This window comes from Equus quagga, chromosome 9 (genome assembly GCF_021613505.1).
Source record: "Equus quagga isolate Etosha38 chromosome 9, UCLA_HA_Equagga_1.0, whole genome shotgun sequence".
Classification (NCBI taxonomy): Eukaryota; Metazoa; Chordata; class Mammalia; order Perissodactyla; family Equidae; genus Equus; species Equus quagga.
Window position 1 is genome coordinate 99,253,672 of NC_060275.1, and position 20,974 is coordinate 99,274,645.

Here is a 20,974-nt window from a genome sequence, read left to right on the forward strand (position 1 = left end):
TATATCAATTGCTAAGCAGTGCACAATGTTTTACTATGATTGTGGAAATGTCTATTCATTCTTTTTAATTCTGTATTTTTTTTGCTTTTGCTCCATGTATTTTGAGGTTCTCTTATTAGGTACATAATTGATCACTGTCTTTTTTTCCATGAATTTTCCTTTCTATCATGATGAAATATTCCTATCTGTCTCTGGTAACACTCATTTTATTGAAGCAGTTTTTTTCTGAAATTAATATGTCCACTCTAAGCTGCATATGCTCACACTTTGCTTGATATATACATTTTGTCAATTTCATTGTAACCTAGCTGTGTCTATATGTTCAAAGTGAGTTCTTTGTAGACAGTAAGAAGTTATATCTAGCTTTTTATATTCACTCTGTCAATCTCTAACAATCTCTTCCTTTAGTCCTTAGAATCTGAGTTTCCCTCTAGTATACTTTGCACCGGCTTGAGAAACTTTCTTTAGCATTTCTTGTAGAGCAACTCTATTGGTCTTGTTTTTTATTTACCTTAAAATGTGTACTTTACACTCATTCCTGAAGGTTACGTTCAATGTGTGCATTCAAATTGTTGTTTCCCTATGTGTAACTTTTCATTTTTCTCTGGTTGCTGTCAAGATTTTTCTTTATATTTTCCTTTCAACATTGATTTTATGAATATTACCATGGTTTTCTTGGACCTTATCCTATTTGGGATTTTCTGAGTTTCTTGAACTTGTAAAGGTATGTCATTCACTATATTGGGATGTTTTTATACATTATTTTTTAAATATGCCCCGATCTTCCTCTCTGGTACTCAGATTACACATATGTTAGACCTTCTAATATTGTCCCACAAGTTACTGAGACTCTCTTTACAAAATTTCTCTTTACTTGCAGTTTTTTCCTTATGGGTAATTTCTACTGATGTATTTTCAGGTTCAATGATTTTTCCCACTGTCATCTCCATTTGGTTCTTGAATTTATCCAGTGAAATTTTTTATTTCTTATATTGTATTTTCTATTTATAAAATTTCCATTCAGTTCTTTTGTACCATTCCTTTATCTCAGTTATATTTATCTTTTCATCCATGTCAAGTGAGTTTTCCTTTAGCTCATGGAGCATAGTTAAATAGTTGTTTTAAAGTCTGATAATTCTTCTTTCTGGGCCTTCTCAGGGTTGACATCTCACGATTATGTTTTCCCTTGAGAACGTCATATTTTCCTAATTTCTTCAATACCAAGTAATGTTTGGAATGTATCCTGGATATTTCAAATGTTATGTTGTACTCACTCAGGTTCTATTATAATCATCTGGAAGATGCTGATATGTTTGTTTTAACATATAATCAGCCCAGTTAGATTCAGCCAATGGTGGACTCTATCTTGTCTTTTGTGGGCAGTGTTCAAATTTCAGTTAACTTTCCCTAAGTCTCTTATGTTAGTTTGTATGTCACACGGAAATACATGTTTCAAGGGATAGATGAAGATTTATTAAAGTTCATGTGCAGAATTAGGGAATCCTTTCCCCCAACTTCCTCTCATTTTCCTCTCTGATCCACAGAGTGTCCTTTCCATATATTTTTGGCCAGCAGAGTTTCTACCATGAGTTATGGCCACCTTTGCTCCACCACTCTGAGAGTGGGGAAAAACAGCACTGGGAAGAAAAACAGTGACAAGCACCATGATGACAGTTGCTTCTCCAAATTTTGGCCACCCTCCAAGATAAGCCTAATTTGCTTACTGTCCAGGATTCTTCCGTAGACTTTTTTTTAATTCATTATTTTTTTAAAAAACATTTTTGTTCAGAGTTTATAGCTGCGATTAGAGTGATGCATGAACCATAGGGGCTTTCAGTGCCATAGAGCCACCAAAATCTCAGGCAGTGATTTTGCTTTTGTTTTTAAGGTTAATTAAAACTTATAATAATCTTGTAAGTCTCCTCCCTGATACTTCTCTTAACAAAAATCAGAATTTCATTCAATCAATAAATTAATTTCTAAAAATTGACAGGTTTAGGATATTTATTTAGTGTTCACATAAAGAAGCCAGATAAAGGTTTTATTTAGCCCTGTTGCCCTCTTATATATTTATATAAATACATACATGAAAATAAACCTCTTTAAATATATCAATTTGAGTATACACTTATGCCACAGATCCTTTTCTTTTCATTTATTTTTTCTTATATTTGTTGCAATTGTGAAACAGATTGTTATTTGCCATTTATTCTCTAAGCATTTTGCTGGTATAAGGAAAGATTGTGAATTTTATAATTCTATTTATATAATTATATATATAATTATATTTAGTGGGTTTACTATAGCTTTAAAATTTCTAATAATTTTAGTTGATAATTACTGATTTATTTCCTTTCCCAGGTATAAAATTGTGTCATTTAAATTATTTTTATCAGGCTTTTTCAAAATTTTTATGTTTATTTGATTTTATATAATTTGCTTTTTCCATGATTAATGATAACAGAGCTATCTTATAAAATTTTATTTTACCTTTAAATATTACATTGGTCTTTATTCATCTATTGACATAATTTACAGTCATTATTTTTTACTGATTTATAGTCATAATAATAGATAGCTCTACACTGAAGAACTCTCTCACATGAGGAGAGAACCCTCAATCTCCATTACTGATGCTTCCTTAGTATCAAGCATTACCATCTACCCACTCACCACTTCATTCTGTTTAGAAGTATAGGACGAGTTCATTTTAATTCATTGATTAGTTGAGAAAGAAGAATTCCTCATAAAAAATAAAAATCTCTTTCCTCTTTTTATTTGACCTAGGAGGTCCTCAAAGGACACATTCGTTGCTTTACCCTCTTGCCAATTGTAAAAGGACCTGTTCCTGAGGAGACATCTGTTTTTACAGCATTCTCTTAAACACATTTATAACTATACTCAATTCTCAAATCTAGTATTAGAAAATCCCCTTGCCTATGGAAAATCACTAATAAGGTGCACATTTAGTTCCACTTCTCTCTGTTTTTGATCTAGTTTCTCATTTGGTTCAGAAGTTGGGCATACAGAGGGGTGTTAGTTACTGACCTCCTTTCAACACCAGCATTTTATTATTCTTAACTTAATTGTTTACGCTAGCAATCCTATGAGTTCTGTTTAATCATATATGACATTCTAATTTTTTTGGCTATAATCAACAGAATTTTATCTATGTTAGAATCAAAATAGAATTTTTTTGTTTTCTTACATTTTGAAATAGTTTTATGGTCCTCATTGGTTATTCTTTAAACATTTTCAGATTATTATATTTCCTTCTCAATCTTGAGTCAATTCAGATTGTTTTCAAATTATACTATAAACACATCTGAGCATCGGTAAGTAGTCACCATCAATCTTCCACACTTACATGGAATGTGTAAAACAGAAAAACATGCTATTGGTCCACTGTGGAAACATATTAGAATAATAAATTCAATCCAGTCTGACTAGGATACTTAAATTAGTATTATAGATACTTGTTATAATTGTGGCTAATTTTTTCCCCCTTTCAATAATACAGTTATATTTTACATGTTTAACTCTCTAAGTCAATTTGAAATTCAGGTGAGTTACAACTTTCACTGATTATAAATGCTATTTTGGTTTGGCATTTTTCATTCTTTGAAATTAAAGCAATGGAAACTAAAAATCAAAGCATTTGATGTGTTGAAATTACTCTAAAGTGTGCATAGTGATTAAAATCACTGAAAGGCTTTACATTTTATGGGTACTGTACCGTGGGAGCACTTCAATAATTTTAAATTACTCTTCACTATACAAAGCAATTAAATTTATTGGAAACGAAATTTGGAAGAGTTCAAATTCTGGGCAATGTTGTACATTCTGCTTGAAAATTACTAAGAACACTTTAGTGTTTTTTTTTATAAGCACTTCATTTAAAGGTGATCTGAGCTTTGCCAAAGAATGATATAGAAAGATTTAGAAGTGCTGAAGTTGCTCCAACTTCAATTCTAATTTGGAAAACTAAAGTTCTTTGATAAACTAATTTGATATTGTTTAACTCTTCAAATATTCATATCATAAATATAAAATATGAAAACATATCCTGAAATATTTTTGTAGACGTCTTATTTTCCAGAAGTTTTGCAATTTATTTTAGGAAAATCAGTGTAGTTCTACTCCCTATAACTTGTAAAGTTCAGACTAAAGGCCAAGGGAAGTTCAGAGGAATTCTGATTCTATTAAAACTATGCCACCAAACGATTTTATCATGATCTACTATATGCTGTGTCAGTGTATGTGACTACAAGTGCATTATTATGCAAATAAACTAATATTAATACAATATGAATTCATAATCAGTAAATACATTATTTCACTAAATAATTAATTAGATATAAAAATTAAAAACAATAACAATTATTTTGCAAGTGTGACTATCTCTTACGATAAAAATTAGCATTAAATATGAATAGAATTTTCAGGAAGAGATATAATCTTCAGAAGGATGATGTTTAAAAAGTGATATTAAGGGCATGCTATCTCATGCTTTGACAACATCTTAGCAATGTGTTTTCTCTCCCTGATGTAACTTCATGTTTACATACAAAGCAGCGTGCTGCATAACAGCACTAACTAATGCATGATTTTGTCTGCAGATAATAATAAGTGTCATTTAAAAATGGACCTACCTGTACACAATATCCTCCTGAACCTTAAGGAATAGGGAATTTTCTTGTTTCACCTCAGTGGAGAAGTAGGGCCTTAAGCATTTTGTCAGCACTTCAGGAGTGATGAATAAGCTGGCTTGAAGTACTTCATGCATGCATTTTAATGATTAGAAGGGACTATAATTCTCCCCAGCCTATCTAAAGTTCCAAAGGAACCTAACTCCTGAAACTGAACCCGCATTATCTGGTAGGCATCTTTATAAATGAATCTAGAAATGGTGTTCACAGTATTTGCCTCCAGTGGCATTCATCCTAATTGAATTGTAAATGAAGCAGTTAGGGTGTAAACCAACCTAAAGCTTTCTACACTAGAGAAAGGTGGGGAAAATCCTTAAACATATCCCCTTTCACTGCCAGTGACTCTGAAATGACATTGAGAATTGTCCATTCAGACTTTTTCCTTTTATGGGAAGAACTTCATTTTAAATTACCCATGTCTTCAAGACATTCTCTACAGTGTCCCTGAAATAAAAGTAATTTGAGCATCAAATTCACATATATCATAAGCAAAAACTTTAATAATGTGATTTATCTTCAAAATAACATCTTTTATTAAAATATGATAAGTAACAATAGGTTAAGTGTTTTGACAAAATTTAGAAGATGCAAGTACTTCTGAAGGTGTCTGGAGACATCAAAATTTATCTTGATTTTGATTTCTGGTGAACAGTCTCATTTAACACTTTCTGAATATGTTAATCAAATTGGCAGCAGAATCACTGTTTCTAAAATAAACATATTCCAAATGTTAAAAATCCAGTTTGACATCATACAATTGTGATAGGAAGAAAAAAACAAATAAATACTTTTTGACTTGAGTACTAAGAAATAATTGCCAAGATCAAAGAAAAAGTGATTGAACTTAAAAATAAGTAATTTATGAAATATTTAGTGTATTTTTTCAAAAAAAGAATCACCATTGTTATATTTTAGTGAAAAGAAAACTCAGTTTGATGAACAAAGGAGCATAATTTAAGAACCACTGATATCTAGAGACAATGTATTTCCAGCAATTGCGGTTCTGTTACTTGCCAAACTTTAACCATGTCTAACTAGAATTGACTTTGACACTAATGTTAACACAGCCTAACCTCATTCCATTTGGCAAAGTCAGCAATTTGAAACAGTAAAAATAACAAATATAAGGTATCAAAGGGTCAGAGTTAACAAATAAAATCTCATGGAATCTAATGTAAAAGTGAGAGAGTTGCAAAAATGGGAGAGGCAATTGACACTAGGTAGAGAAAATCCAGTGAATGTTCTTCTGCTAAAATATAATAAGATCCTCGAAAGAGTACAACACTCTTTAAAATTATTTATACACTAATGAGAAATTAACAAGAAAAAGGAATTAGGTAAAACTGAAATAAGCAGTGCTATGGGTTAAACTCTACCCCCATCAAAATTCATATGTTGAAGTCCTAACCCCTTTTACTCGATACAGCATGCCTGCCTATCAACTAAAAATTATGAACCATAACAAATAGCAAACAACAGTTTGAAGACTCTGAACAGACATCATAACCAGTCAGATATGGCAGGAATTACGGGCTTAACAGACTAGGAATTTTAAAAACCTACGATTAATATGCTAAGAACTTTAATGGAAAAAGTAGACTACGTGCAAGAACAGATGGGCAATGTAAGAAGAGAGATGGACATTCTAAGAAATAATCAAAAGGAAATGCTGGAGTTCAAATACACTAAACATAAATGAAAGTGCCTTTGATGGGAAAAATGCCTCTGCTGCCTTCATTAATAGACTGGACAGACTGAAGAAAAAATAGCTGAGCTTGAGAATAACTTAATAGAAACTTCCCAAACTAGAAAGCATAGAGGAAAAATACTGAAAAGGGAGGGGAAGAGTGGCAACAGAATGTAAAGAACTGTGGAAAAGCTACAAAAAGTAAAACACATACTTAATAGAAATACCAGAAGAATATAGAGAAAAAGGAATAAAAGAAATCTTTGAGCAATAATGACTTAAGTATTTCCCCAAATCAATGCAAGACACCAAACCACAGATGCAGAAAGCTCAGAGAACACTGAGCAAGGGAAATGTTTAAAAAAAAACCAGGTATATCATAATCAAATTTCAAAAAAACAAAGATAAACAAAAAAAATCTTGAAAAAAGCCAGAGAGAGGCAGGGGAGGGACACCATCTTATCCACAGAGGAGTAAAGATGAGAATAACATCCAACCTCTTCAGAAATCATGCAAGTAAGGAGAGAGGGGACTGAAAAATCTAGTGTTGAGATAAAAAAACCCACCAACCTAGAATTCTATACCCTGGAAAATTATCCTTCAAAAGTGAAAGAGAAATACTAACTTTCCCAGACAAACGAAAATTGAGAGAATTTGTTGCCAACAGACCTGCTTTGCAAGAAATGATAAAAGAAATTCTTTAGAGAGAAGAAAAATAATAGAGGTCAGAAACTGAAATCTACATAAAAACAGGAAGAGCATGAAGGAAGGAATAAGTAAAGGCCAAATAAAATTTTTATTTTCCTTATTTTTAATTGATCTATGGCTAAGTAAACATAAATATTACAATTCACTCTTATGCAAAACAATGCCATTTTCTTGCTCTTATAGAGATTTTAAAGAAGATAATTTATTTTAAAGGTCTACAGTTTTCATTTATTTTTCATTTATAATCTCTTTAAAGTAACCCCTTGTGACAAGATATTTCTAGTCCATTTTAGTATTTAAGAAACTGAGATTCAGAAACATCAAGTAGTATGCCTAAATCATAAAATAAGGGAAGCAAACATTTGAAACCAGATGTCTATAACTTCAAAATAATTACTACTTCTATTCCTTGTGGGCTCTCTCAAAGATAACTCTGCTGACCTGTTGACAAGTTTTTAAAGACATTTCACACAGTGTAACAGCAAGTCACAGTACAAACCACTTATGAAGTTGAATGAGAAAAAGTCCAATATTACAGTACAGACCTCTAAACTATTCTCTCTGATGTTTCCTTAACGGAAGATAAATATTTCTCAAATAATGTTGAAACATAGTGTGTAAATTGAGGACACACTACAAAAGCCATGACAAGTTTCAGGCACAAACATTGCTCTGATAAAGTCAACCAAAAGCCCTGATGATAAACTGATAATCCAGAGGTAGACATACAAAAGTATGCTGTACAAAGTAGTGATGATCCTTATTAGATATGGGTATGCCACATTTTGGACATACCAAAAGTGTGTTGAATTCAATCACTTTGCTAGGAGGAGTGTTGCTGAGTCTGCCCATAAACAGATAGACATGAGAGAATTTGCTCTTACAAAGATTTCCTTTTCATATTGATTCACTTTCCGGTTTCAGTTACCTATCTAGTTCCTGTAAATGTATGAATCCATGGCCTCTCAATTCTGATTAACTGGCACGCCTATCTCTGTGCCATACCACATTATTTTCATCATCTAGCTTTATAGGAAAGCTTAATATCTAGTGGATTAAGCCCCATCCCCATTCCGTCTCAGTATTTGCTTGCCAATTATGACTCCTTTAATCTTCTATATAAATGTTTCAATCAGTTTGTAAGTTTCAAGGATAAAATTACTTAAAGATATTTATTAAAATTGTCTTGAATTTAAAAGATTTAATTGGGTATACTGAAATTTTTATGGCATCTTATGATTTATGTAAATATGTATCTTCCAAATATTTCTTAATTTTCCTCAATAAGTTTTTATAATTTTTAAGATGACTTTCATAAAATTTATTAGGTATATGTCTATGTCTCTTATAACATTTTTGTTGCTATAGTTTACTGAACCTTTTAAATTCAATTACATTTTCTAATTGTTTCATGGTAAATACAAAACTTGCTGATTTTTTATGTTATCTTCTATCTAGCAACACTACAGCATTTTGTTATAAGGCTAATTCACTTATCTCTTGGGGTTTTTATGGAGAAGAATCATATCAGCCACCTGTAATTCGTAATGATTTTTTTCTTCCATTGAAGTGATTGTTTTTTTCTTCTGAAGATATTGTTTCACTCGGCCAGGGATTTAAATTTGTTCATATTATTTTTATATATTTTCCAGTTTTCAAATAGCATACAATCAGTTTAGCAAATAGATCATGTTCTCAATCACAAAGAAAACTGAAAGTCCTTCTTAATAAAAAGTATAAGCTCAATTTGTGGTGATATCTGTATTTTTAAAATCTTCTTAAATATGTTAAGAGGATAGATCTTATGTTAAGTGCTCTTAACACACACACACCAACAAGCAAAAAGACATAAGGAAATTTTTGGAGGTGACAGATATGTTTAGTGCTTTGATTGTGGTTATGGTTTCATGGGTGTATACATATGTCCAAAGTCATTAAAATGTATACATAAAATATGTGCATATTTTTACATATAAACTATAGCTCAATAAAGCTTAAAAAAAGAATGTTAAAAAATTTTATTCTCTAAAAGAGCTTTTAAAAAACAAAGCATTGTAAGAAAATACTATGTACTACTCAATGCCAGTGAATCTTAATGTCTCATTTTGATACTGGAAATTACAGAAATTAACTTAAGAAAAATGAATAGATAAAATAATAAAGTGAACAAATAATATGATCATACTCAAATTTTAAAAGTTCTAAAACCAGAGTTTAACAAGTAAAACTATAAACAAGTGAAAACTATAAACTGACCTCCCAGGCAAAATTTATATAATTACCAACAAAATAAATGGCTAAAATGTTAGCTACATCATGTCCTTTCAGCAAATAGAGTTCAGTCTGGGAATCTAATGAACTGAACCATGTTACTAAAATACATGGACCAAAAAGGACCCATTTAATATTATTTTAAAGTAAGTTGTTATTCCTTTTAAAACATGAAAAAACTGAACTCAATGTTAAATTTAGTTATAATATGTATAAGTTGGTTTTTTATCTGTCTATCCATCAATTGATCTATCAACCTATTGATCCAACCAGCTATTGGTTTCCTATAAGAAACAATTAAAAAGTGTATCTTCTTTCCAAATTATACTGTAATTTTATCATGATCAATATCAGAATATACGTTTTTTTAAAAGTCTATACAAAATTATTTTTGAATTCATAAAATAAAAACAAAAGCATTTATGTAAAAAAATAACCGTAAGGAAAGTACGACACAAAATAACAATACACACACACACATATCTACACACAGATCATCAGCAACAAATGGACCTTTGAATAAACAGACTAATAGTGTTTTCTAGGAGGAAGGAAGTTCATCTACTGAATTACCTTAAGAGAACACTAAGGATAAGTAATGACTTATTAAATCCAGAACCTATGAGCCATGGCTTCCTTGATAACAACACAAAAACTTAAAAAAAAAAAAAAGGACTCTGGAATTTAAAATGGACATGTCCCAAAACTTAAGTGCTTTCTCCATTGGACAGGGTGATCCCACAAACCTCACTTACAGACATCATGTATGATTCTGAGTAGGAGGAACATACCTAATGTGGAAAAGAAGGACTTGAACAATAGCCCTCAATGATATATAAGATCTCTAATTCACGTGTGTATGATTTTACAGTCTGATCTTAAGTGATAGCTCATGTAAAAAGGTGTCGCATAATTTGTGTTTGTTCTGCTTCAGTTTTGTATTACATTTTTTAGTCACTTCAAATACTGTTTCACCCCATCCTCTCTGCTTCTCTTCTGCTACTCCAGTTATACATACATGAGGATGCTATACCATGTTCCACATGTTTCTTACGCAGTTCACATGCATTTACTGCACGGATCACACTCAGCTCACTTGTAGCTCACGTGAAGTTCACTTTGCAGTTCACGTATCTTTTCTTTCTGTGCTTCAATTTGACCAACACATATTGATATCTGTTTTCCAGGTCACCAACCCAACTTTCAAGTAACTGTTCAGCTATTAAACCCATTTTAGTGTTCTTAGATTCAATATCCTAGATAATCAATATTCAATATCCTATATTCTATAATATTCAATATTCTAGAATTTTAATTTGATACCTGTTTATACATTCCATTTTCCTGGTGAAATTCTCCATTTGTGTTCTATTTCCTTTTGCATATTAATCAACTCTCTCAGATTACGTGCTTTTGACTCCAAAATAGGGATTAGCTATTACTCTGTTTCTATGATCAATTAATTTTCTTGGTTTGCATCATTTTGCCCTGTCTCAGTGAGCTTTTCTTTTATTTTTTTAATTGAACTTCATGTTAAGTGTGAAAAATTATCATGTGTTTGAGTAGGTGCAAGTCATCTTGATGCGGTGAGAGCCTGGGTTGATTTGAGTCTGTTTCAGCTTTGTAAGGGCTGCTCCTCTCCCTGTTTGCTTCACTCTTGGAGTGTAGCTTTTCAGAAGGCTCAGCTGAAACTCTGGGCTGTTTAAGGGCCTCTTCTGTTTGCCTGTTCCTGAGTTCCAATTTTTACATCACCAGCACAGTAAGACTGACAATATTTCTGCTCAGATTTTTAGTATCTCAGCTACTGCTTTTGGCACGATTTCTAGTCCTCTCAGCCCACAAAATGTCCTTCAGCCTGGGTTGTTGGCCTCTGAAGTTTTGGTTGTCTTGGTTGATTTTCAATGCCTTCAAATTTCGTTATTTTTACGGCAATTTGTTTTTAAAAAATATTATCCAGCTTTTGTAGGCGCCCTTAGCGGAAATGTCGCTCTGACAAATCTAGTTCACTATAGCCAGACTGGGAGTGTTGTTGGTTGTTTTTAATTACTTGTTTCATTTCCTTTTTAAACAATTAGAGACTATTATTTTTATTTCCTTAAAAATAAAGAAATGTAAATGCATTCTTTATGCTTTATGTATGTGGCTATTATATTTTTTTTCTGTTAAGATAAAGATTCTTTCAAAGAAAGACAAATACAAAACAAAACAAAAATGTAGCTAAGTAAAAACTCCTAGGCTACTGTTTGATTTTCCTATAGTTAAGCTGGTAGGGGATTGAAGAAACAGCTTATTTTTTCTTTATATTGAAAAGATATTCAGCAAAATACAATATCAATACTTTAAAAATTAAAACTCTCTAATATCTAAGAAAAATACGTTTCTGTCTCAATGATCGCTAATCCTCAGCAAGATCTGTTTTCCTTTTCTTGAGCACACATTTGAATTTGATTTCCCATTCCTCTTGCTGGCAGGTAGAACAACGTCAGTGAATTTTAGCCAAAGGAATGTGAGCAGAATGAATATATGATCACTAAATATCACCCACATATATTCTCCATTGTTGTTCATGTGAGAGGCAACTCGGGGATAAGTGGTGATGACGGTGACAATACAATAAGGAGCATGGACTCTTGTGTTACCACTTGTAGAGGAGCTAATTAACCTTGCATTAGAATATAACATGAGCAAGAAATACACTTTTATGGGGTTAAGACACTGAGATTTGAGAATACATTGTTATAACCCTTAGCATAGTCTATTAACCTATTTATATGGTAAATACTAAATATTTTAAATCAACTTACATAGATGTTAATATTATTCTGTACTTATTCAGAATTGTTGGCCAGGCTCAAAACATTAATATTGAGTTAGTCATTCCAAGCAAAATAGCAATGTGTCAAAATATGAAATCAAATTCATCAATGTATTAATTAATGTAACAAATAGTTGTTAAATAGCTCATATATAATAGGTGTTATTCAAAACACCAGAGATTTAGCATGAAAAAATAAAAACTTCTGTCACCCTGGAAACTACATATTAGCTGAGGAACTCCTATTCTACATGAATACATAGAACAACAAGGGAATTTGAGAGTCATAAATATTAAAAAATATTCTCTTACTTAGAAAAAAATACAAATTCCATAAACAATCTATTTAAATAAATTAAATATTTAAAAAATATTTCTAGTTCTTTCAAAATAAACAGCATAAAAGATTTTCTTTTAAAAAAGCTGTTGATGAGTTACAATATTTTATTTGACAAAATATAACGGTTGTAAATCTTCTTTTTGGTTATTTTCAGTAGAAGACATTAAAAATACTTTGGTGTATCACTCATTTTTGAGACAAACACAATCAACATCTCAACTCAAGTACCTCTTTTCTCTGATTTGTTTTCTGAGAATACTTTCAATCGAACTGAAAAAATTGGGGCTCAGATTCTAATCAAAGCAGTATGATAAAAAGATATGAATCATTTGCTATTTTAGCGCTGCATTTCCATCTCTGAATACCCGGCGTTAGTGGGTTTTCCGATACAGTTATTACTTGTTCAGGTAGATTTCCTCAAATATCTAGCTTGTATATTCATGGCTTTCTCTTAATCGTAATATACATTATCAAAAATGCATATTGCAAAGAAACAGAATAAGAGAATTGTAACAATGATACATTATTCAGTGTTCAATGTGCAGTCTTTGCGAAGTAGTTTTTAGGTTTCTTTGTCATTGAAGACCTTCTCATTAGATGATTTACGAAGGTAGGCTTTGCTTGAAAAGACAAAGTAACATTCATAGCAAGCCTCCTTTTATGGAGATCAAGTAGAAGTGAAACAGAGAAACAGGAAAACGGAATTAGGACTTAGAATTAAATATGACCAAAAAAGAAAAAAAAAGGGGCCAGCCCAGTGGCATGGTGGTTGGGTTTGCGAGTTCTGCCTGGGGTTCGTCAGTTCAGTTCCCAGGTGACGACCGACGTGCGCACCGCTTGTCAAGCCATGCTGTGGCAGGTGTCTCATATATAAGGTGGAGGAGGGTGGGCGCAGATATTGGCTCAGGGCTGATCTTCTTCAAAAAAAAAAAAAAGAAAAAAGCCCATATGTACACAGACCCCTTTCAAGAAGACAGTCTAGCTGTACAGCTATAAAGAATTTGGGTAATTGATGTGGCTTCTTGGGACAGACTTCAGCCAATGACTGAGCAAAGCAGTGGTAACAACAGCCTTGCCTTTCTTGAGTGGCCCTCAGACAATAACTGTACAAGTCACTTGTTCAAGGGCCTAACCGTTCCACCCAAGGCAAGACCATCCCACCCAGAATTTTCCTAGGGGCTAGTAGAAACTATCAAGTCTGCTTTGTGGCCCCGAAGAAACAACTTACAACAAACATCTTTCAAATTAGGAGGAGAGAAAAGACCATAAAAATAGAATTTATTTTACAATTTCATTTCAGAGATTAGAGTTTAAAAGGATTAACTTTCCTTATCATTATGCTCTGACATCAACATATGAGGTTGAAAGACTTGATTAGGTATGCATTCAGTTATGTTTGTATCAATTTCAACATTTCTAAGTGGATAAAAACAACACTAAAATCCTAAAGCCTGGTGAATCCTGTCCTAGCTTCTCACTCATGATGTTATTTTATTTTTTATATTCTCAGTTTGTAACATTATATATGAACTGACACTTTTCAACTACAATCTAAGTATAATTGTGTGCAAAAAGTATATTATTGCTATAAATTTCCACTGTAAAGAGACCAAATGTTCGGAAAAGGGAAAACGTGCCCAAGACTAGAGAAGTTTGACGTTATTTAAAATTAAATCATTGCATACAGATAAATTAAACAATTTACACTTTATAAAGTTCATAATTTTGGGAAAATATGTCACATAATACAAAAAATATCTTAATCTTGGCATATGGCATAACTAATATTTATTAGCCAGTGTCTCTTTTTCAGAGGCACACAAAAAAAGACAAACTAATGTCTAATGAGCACCCGAGAAAAAGGATCTTGGAACTAGTTTTACAGCAGAGCATCCTAAGTCCCAGAGTACAATGCCATAGTCAATTACCTAATGTTTCTCATAGCACTGATAAATTGATATTGATAATATTTGTATTTCACCACACTTCTCCAACTAGTGGTATGAATCTTACTTATCACATTAGATATTAGTTGTGTAAAAAAACTGGGAACATCAGAGAAGGATTTTGGGTAGTTGCAGTGGAAATAGCCTTATATCACCCAGGGCTACACGCTCTTTCTGTCTACTACTGTAAAACTTCAATAGCAGAGAAATAGACTCAAGGAATTAGTATTGATTCTCAGACACAAGCCTCAAGTTGTTGTCATGACAATGAACCATAGCTACAATTGTGTTCTCATTAGAAATGATACAGCAAAGCTCCTCACATCACACTACAGACATAGCAGCTTACTCTGCTTACATGCAAAGCCACGAGAAAAGGATACAGTCAATAAAAGCTTTCTATCTTGTCTGTATGCCAATTGCAACTTGGATATGGATTAGTAAATTGGCCAAAGTGTGTCTGCCCATATGACCTGTGCACGAATTGTCAGATTGCTACATTTATCTTGGGCCATCTGTATTGAATACTGTCCTGCTCTTTTTTCCCCTCCCATTTCAGAAATCAAATGGATTATCCTAAGTGGGTGTATATTGCTGTGTGAGCTGATTTGGGTAAAACAAGGTGATTCTCCTGCTGGAATAATAATATACCTAATGCAATAGGTTTCGACAGAGAATAAATCTCTACACCAAAATACTGTAAAGAAGATAATTCACATTTCTCCCATTTGTACATCCAAATAAATAAAAAAGAACAACTGTTCCCACTGACTGCTAAAGTTCTGTAAATTGCCTTATGTAGGTGTGTCCAAGCACATTCGATTATGTACAGGTTATTTGCAGATGCAAAATTACTATCTTAAATGAATGCAAATATTGTGTTTCTATATTTTAATGAGATACAGATTGATTTGTCTGATAAAACAATAACTCAAGTCAAAAAAGCTTACTTTTCAAAAGTAATTATATTTTCAAAACCTGAAATTAAACGTTTATTTCTCCAACATCTCTGATTACTCCTGTTCTAAAAATTCCATCTCTCACCAGAAAAACATTTCAGAGATCTCTCTTAACACAAGTTGATTTTTGGGTGAAGTGAACATGATCACATTTAGCCTGTCAATAAAAGCAAATAAACGCTTGGGCAGAGAATAACTCTGTGCTGAAAATTGTGAGCGGCAGTGCTGTTATTGAAAATAAAATAATGTGAAATCTGATTTCACTTGTGTGTCAACTGTGTTTCTATATTTATATCACAATATTTTTTTTTCTAAGGCAATTTAAAATACTTTGGGTTTCATTATATTGGAACTTCCTTATTTTTCACACTTCCAGTATCTTCCATAGAAACTAACAATTCAGTTGGAGTTTGGATTATGCATTTTAAAATGGTAGTTTGGAATGTAATGTGGGATGTGTATTTATTTCGATTAATGCTAAATGTCCAAATACCATGTGATTTGAATTATTATATGATAAAAGGTTTTTAAATTATGTAGCAGAATTAAAGAGATACTTAAAGAGATAATGGATAATTTTTTTTTTAAATCTGTTTTCTCACTTTAGTTTAAGCTTAAATAACTTCATCTGTTTTTAAAATGCCTCTAATGATAGATTAAGCATAAATAATTTTCCTTCATGATAGTCTCATTTATGTAAGGAGTGTTCCATATCTTATTCATTTCTTTCTGCCTCATCAAAGAGAAGAGCAGTAATTATCTTATTACATATATATTTTAAAAGCCAACTAAGCATTTTGTACTTCCAAATATTTCAAATGACACAAAAATGATATTTTGTTTTTCTTTTTTAATAAAGACAAATCAAGCAAGCAAGAGAAAGAAACCAAAACTCCCCATATTTTTGTCTCACATATTAGCAAAGTCTTTTTAGATGAATAAAGCAATTTGTTTTACAGGCAAGACCTGATGAAGAACACTGAAATGAGATTTAAAAAGTGGAAATGAATAGATTTGCTACAAACATTTTAGAACAAATGTTTCCCGTTGGGGGAAAAAAGACATAGTTCTTTATTTCCTAAAGACAATTTTTTCTTAATTATTTACCTGCCAAGTTTATATGTTGAAATATTAATTCATTAGATAGAAGAAATTAATTATTTGATCATAATACATTTTGAGGCCTCCACTGAGGTAAGCATGAAACAATCATTAAAGTGAATCCCTCTACGAACTAAGTCAATTCTTCCTAGTAGATTACTGTAAATTATCTCTAATTGTGTGCATCTATTGAATTATAAGACAATAATTCAGGGAAGATCATAGTATTAAGAAGTCTTACTATATATTACAAACATTTTCAGGATTCATGGTTTGGCATGATAAAATAAATTTTTACTGAAAATGTTCCTACTTCCAACCAGCCTTTTTTTTGTTGGGGAGGGGAAGATTGGCCCTGAGCCAACATCTGTTGTCAATCCTCCTGTTTTTGCTTGAGGAAGATTGTTGCTGAGCTCACATCTGTGCCAGTCTTCCTCTATTTTGTATGTGGGATGCTGCCACAGCATGACTTGATGAGCGGTCTGCAGGTCCGCTCCCGAGATCCGAACCCATGAACCCAGACGGCTGAACCAAAGTGCACAGACTTAACCACTATGCCACTGAGCCAGCCTCTCAGCCTTTTAATTACTAAATACTTCCAGTGAAAAAAGAGAATTTTAACCCAGGTTACTTATTCAGGACACACACTTCCCCACAGCCCTGTGGTCTCACTGATCATACTCAGTAACTTCAACATGGTAACTTCTTTCTATTTTCTTGATTTATGTTGCCTCCTTCATGAGAATGTAAACTTCTAAAGGTAGAAAAGAAATGTTCTTTATTCGTCATTTTATTAGCATCAACTTGCAAGTTTCCTGGAACACAATGGATAGTCAATAATATGTTACATTAAAAAAACGAGTGAATGAATGAATAAGTATATGAGAATAGCCTTTGATAGTCCTCATGACTGGCTAAGAAATTGAAGAAGACTGCTCAGCAAACATGAAAGTAAGGGCCCAGAATTAAGATTTGGAGAGGAAGAGACCTTTATTTAGTCTTGTAATAAAGATGTTTGCCTCAGTTTAGTGTTACCAAGAAATATGTGCACAAGGAATTATGAGTTACTTTCTTAGCCCATTTATAAAGTACATTTTTTATCCCATTTCCCTGTTACTGTGATACTTGCTCCAATCTGGAAAAAACCGTGATGGGCAGGAGATATGAGTATTACTTACCTCAATACCTCTCTCTCCCATCCTCAACCCTTATCATGAACTCTAAGGATTCAATGGTGACAGGAGTTTCCCGGAATAGCGTTTGAACATTGTATAATCTGTTCTGTCACTAAGCATTATTTTAAACCTCAGGTCTTGTTCTTGGGTAAAAAGGGGGATTGATTCTCTTTCTGATTTTGAGACATGACCAGTGTGGAAAGATTGCTTGGGGCAAGAAGCCATACCACTGGCCATGAAATGAAAATGGTCTTTGGAAGCACTTCTGATCCAGCCTCACCGAGAGCTTTACGTCCTCACCTATTATAATGTAACTCATTATCAGTCTTTCCCTTAAAAGCATACAACTGATACATGTGAGCAAATTAGTGATAGCTCACACTTTAAAATGTCTTATGCAGAAAAATGGGCTCAAAGGTCCTCTGTTGGAAAAGTACAACCAAATCCTAAAGGCCTAATGTCACACACAAGTGTAAAATAAAATTAAAGTATTTGCAATTTTCTCACATGGAACAAAGTGGAATCCCATGTTAAATACATCCAATAGATTTTATGAATAACATTTGTGAAGTAAAAAACATCTAATGGTAAAGAGCTATTCATTCATTCATTTAATTCACAGATGTTTTATTGAATGCCTCTTCTGTACAAGACACACTTCAGAGCACAGAGAATGAATGTTGAACAAGATATACATGTTTTTACCTCTCTTCAAATTTACAATCAAGTTGAGGAGACAGACGATTAATAGATGAAAAAAAGGGAAGGAAATTTCCTGTAGTTAGTACTATATTGAAACTAAAAACGTGGGATACGGTAACTGCCTAGTCAGAGAAGACTCCTGTTAGGTCCTGATATTAATCAGAGACCAACATAATAAGAAAGAGTTATCTATGAAAATATGTGGGGGAGGAACATTCCCAGATGAGGTTGCAGCTGGTACAAAGACCCTACAGCAGGAATTAGCTTGTCTTTTTCTGGAAGAGAGGGGAGTGAATATGCTAGAATACACTAGTGAGTGAGAGAAGGGGAGTAGAAAATAAGTCTGGGAAAAAAGTCAGGGAGCAAGTGGCTCTTTGCATGGCAGGAGCACTTCTAATAAAGAATTCAGTGAGCCTAGCTATTTAATCCTGCCTATTGTGAAAAACTGTTAAACTTTCTTCATCTCTCATTTTAAGAAAAGCAAGCCTTTCAGGGAGCATCTGGCTCGGGGAGTGTGCAGTACTAGTTTGAGAAGCTAGAGTAATAAAATTATTAGCATCAATTGTGCTTATTCATCCATCTCTTAGGTGAGTGCTGGGTAGCAAGCTGATGGTAAAATAGGGTCAGTCTGGGGCTGGCCCCATGGCTGAGTGGTTAAGTTCGCGCGCTCTGCTGCAGGCAGCCCAGTGTTTCGTTGGTTCGAATCCTGGGCGCGGACATGGCACTGCTCATCAAACCACGCTGAGGCAGCATCCCACATGCCACAACTAGAAGGACCCACAATGAAGAATATACAACTATGTACCAGAGGGCTTTGGGGAGAAAAAGGAAAAAAAAAAAAGGGTCAGTCTGAGGTGGAACATCCACCGTATTCAGAGGTTTTCTTCATTGGAAGAATCAAAAGCTGGCAGGAATTTGACATGCATTGTTTGAGGAAAAATTGGAGAAAATGGGATTCCATATTCTTGTGTTTTGTTTGACCAATGAGTGCAAAATAAACGAACATGTCTGAATGTCAGAACTGTTCACTTTTAACAGTCTACAAGATTAGATAAAATTTCCCTCCTTAACTTAGTTATGAAGAAATCCAGAATATGGCACCCCAAAATTTACCTCTTTGATACAAGACTATTGTGAGCTGATGTCAATTAAGAAGCAGTAAATGCAGAAAAAGCTCCCACTTTTCTCCTTTTACTAGAGACAGATTCTTATCAGCCCAGAGAGGGCACCAGAGAATCTCCAAACAAAGCTTGTGAAATTAATCCTTATCTTTCTAGTTACTTCTTGACCATTTAGTACCCCTAGCCAAACTTCTTTGTCTTGTCAATTCTTCAGAAATTTATTATTTGTCTAAGATACATAAAAGTTTCCAGATCTGGTCACTTCTTCAGGTCTTCATTCTCTTGTGATGTACAAGTAAAAATTTAATAAAATTTTTATACTTTTCTCCTGTTACAATGTCTTTGTCAGATTAACAGAAAGACACAGCCAGGAACCCTAAAAGCCTTGAGGAAAACTTTCTCCTCCACTACAGTTACAAGACCTTTTCATTGAATTCTGGACAGAACTTGATTGAATCCTCTTGCAATCTCATGAAGGGGCTAATCCATGGAAACGCCAAAGTCAAACTGAACACCAGCGAGGAGGACACACTTCTCCCATGACTCCTGCCCTAGTTCCTGCATAATTTGAGAGAAGAAAGAAAAAGCCTTCCGAGCTTTTTGTATAGGTCTACTTCAGAATTCACTAAAATGTTTTATATTTCCACTGTTCTTTCTGAAAGTCATGGAAAGCTGTGTAGCAATGCATATTAAAATGTAGTCTGTAGGCAGATGGGCTGAAGAGCCAACAAGAATCACCATTTATTGTTCTGTGTAAACTGGAATTTCAGTTTTCACCTCATGGCATGGGCAGGGTAGGTTAAATAAGTTAATATATCTAAAATATTTGGACCATTTTCTATTACATAAAAAGATGCTAAAATATGAGCTTTGAAAATAGCCTCAAGATGAAAAAAGATCACCAAGTAAGTTATCAGTACACCATGTAAACATTTCATAGTACGATTCCAATGGTTTTCAATCTATAAGGAGATAATAAGTGAATAAAGGGTGTGGAAACTGAGAAAAGTTTTTCTAAGAGTATCTCTTCGGTGAAGCACTCTGCTACAATTCCCAATCTATACAAGGAGGAGGATCATCTCTAACAAAGCACCATCCTCCTTTGAGGTTTAGTGAGTAGGGCTTCAAAGAAGACCACTAAAAAGATTCATCCAAGGCTTTCCTAAAATTTGGGACGTGTGTATCTCCCCTGAAATTTGGGAGAGCACACTTTGGAGTGGTGTCTGGAACATAGCTTACATCTAACCAACAGACAATCTCAATTTGCCTATGATAGCTGAATATAAAGGGCTTCTTATAGGGGCTAGACCACACACATTTGTGAGAGCTGGTTAAGCAATCTAGGTAATACTGTTTTCTGAGACAGTGTCAGGCCTGAAGAGGAAGGGTATCAGAACAAACTACATCCTGTGAGGTCAAAGTGAATTTTTATTCATCTCT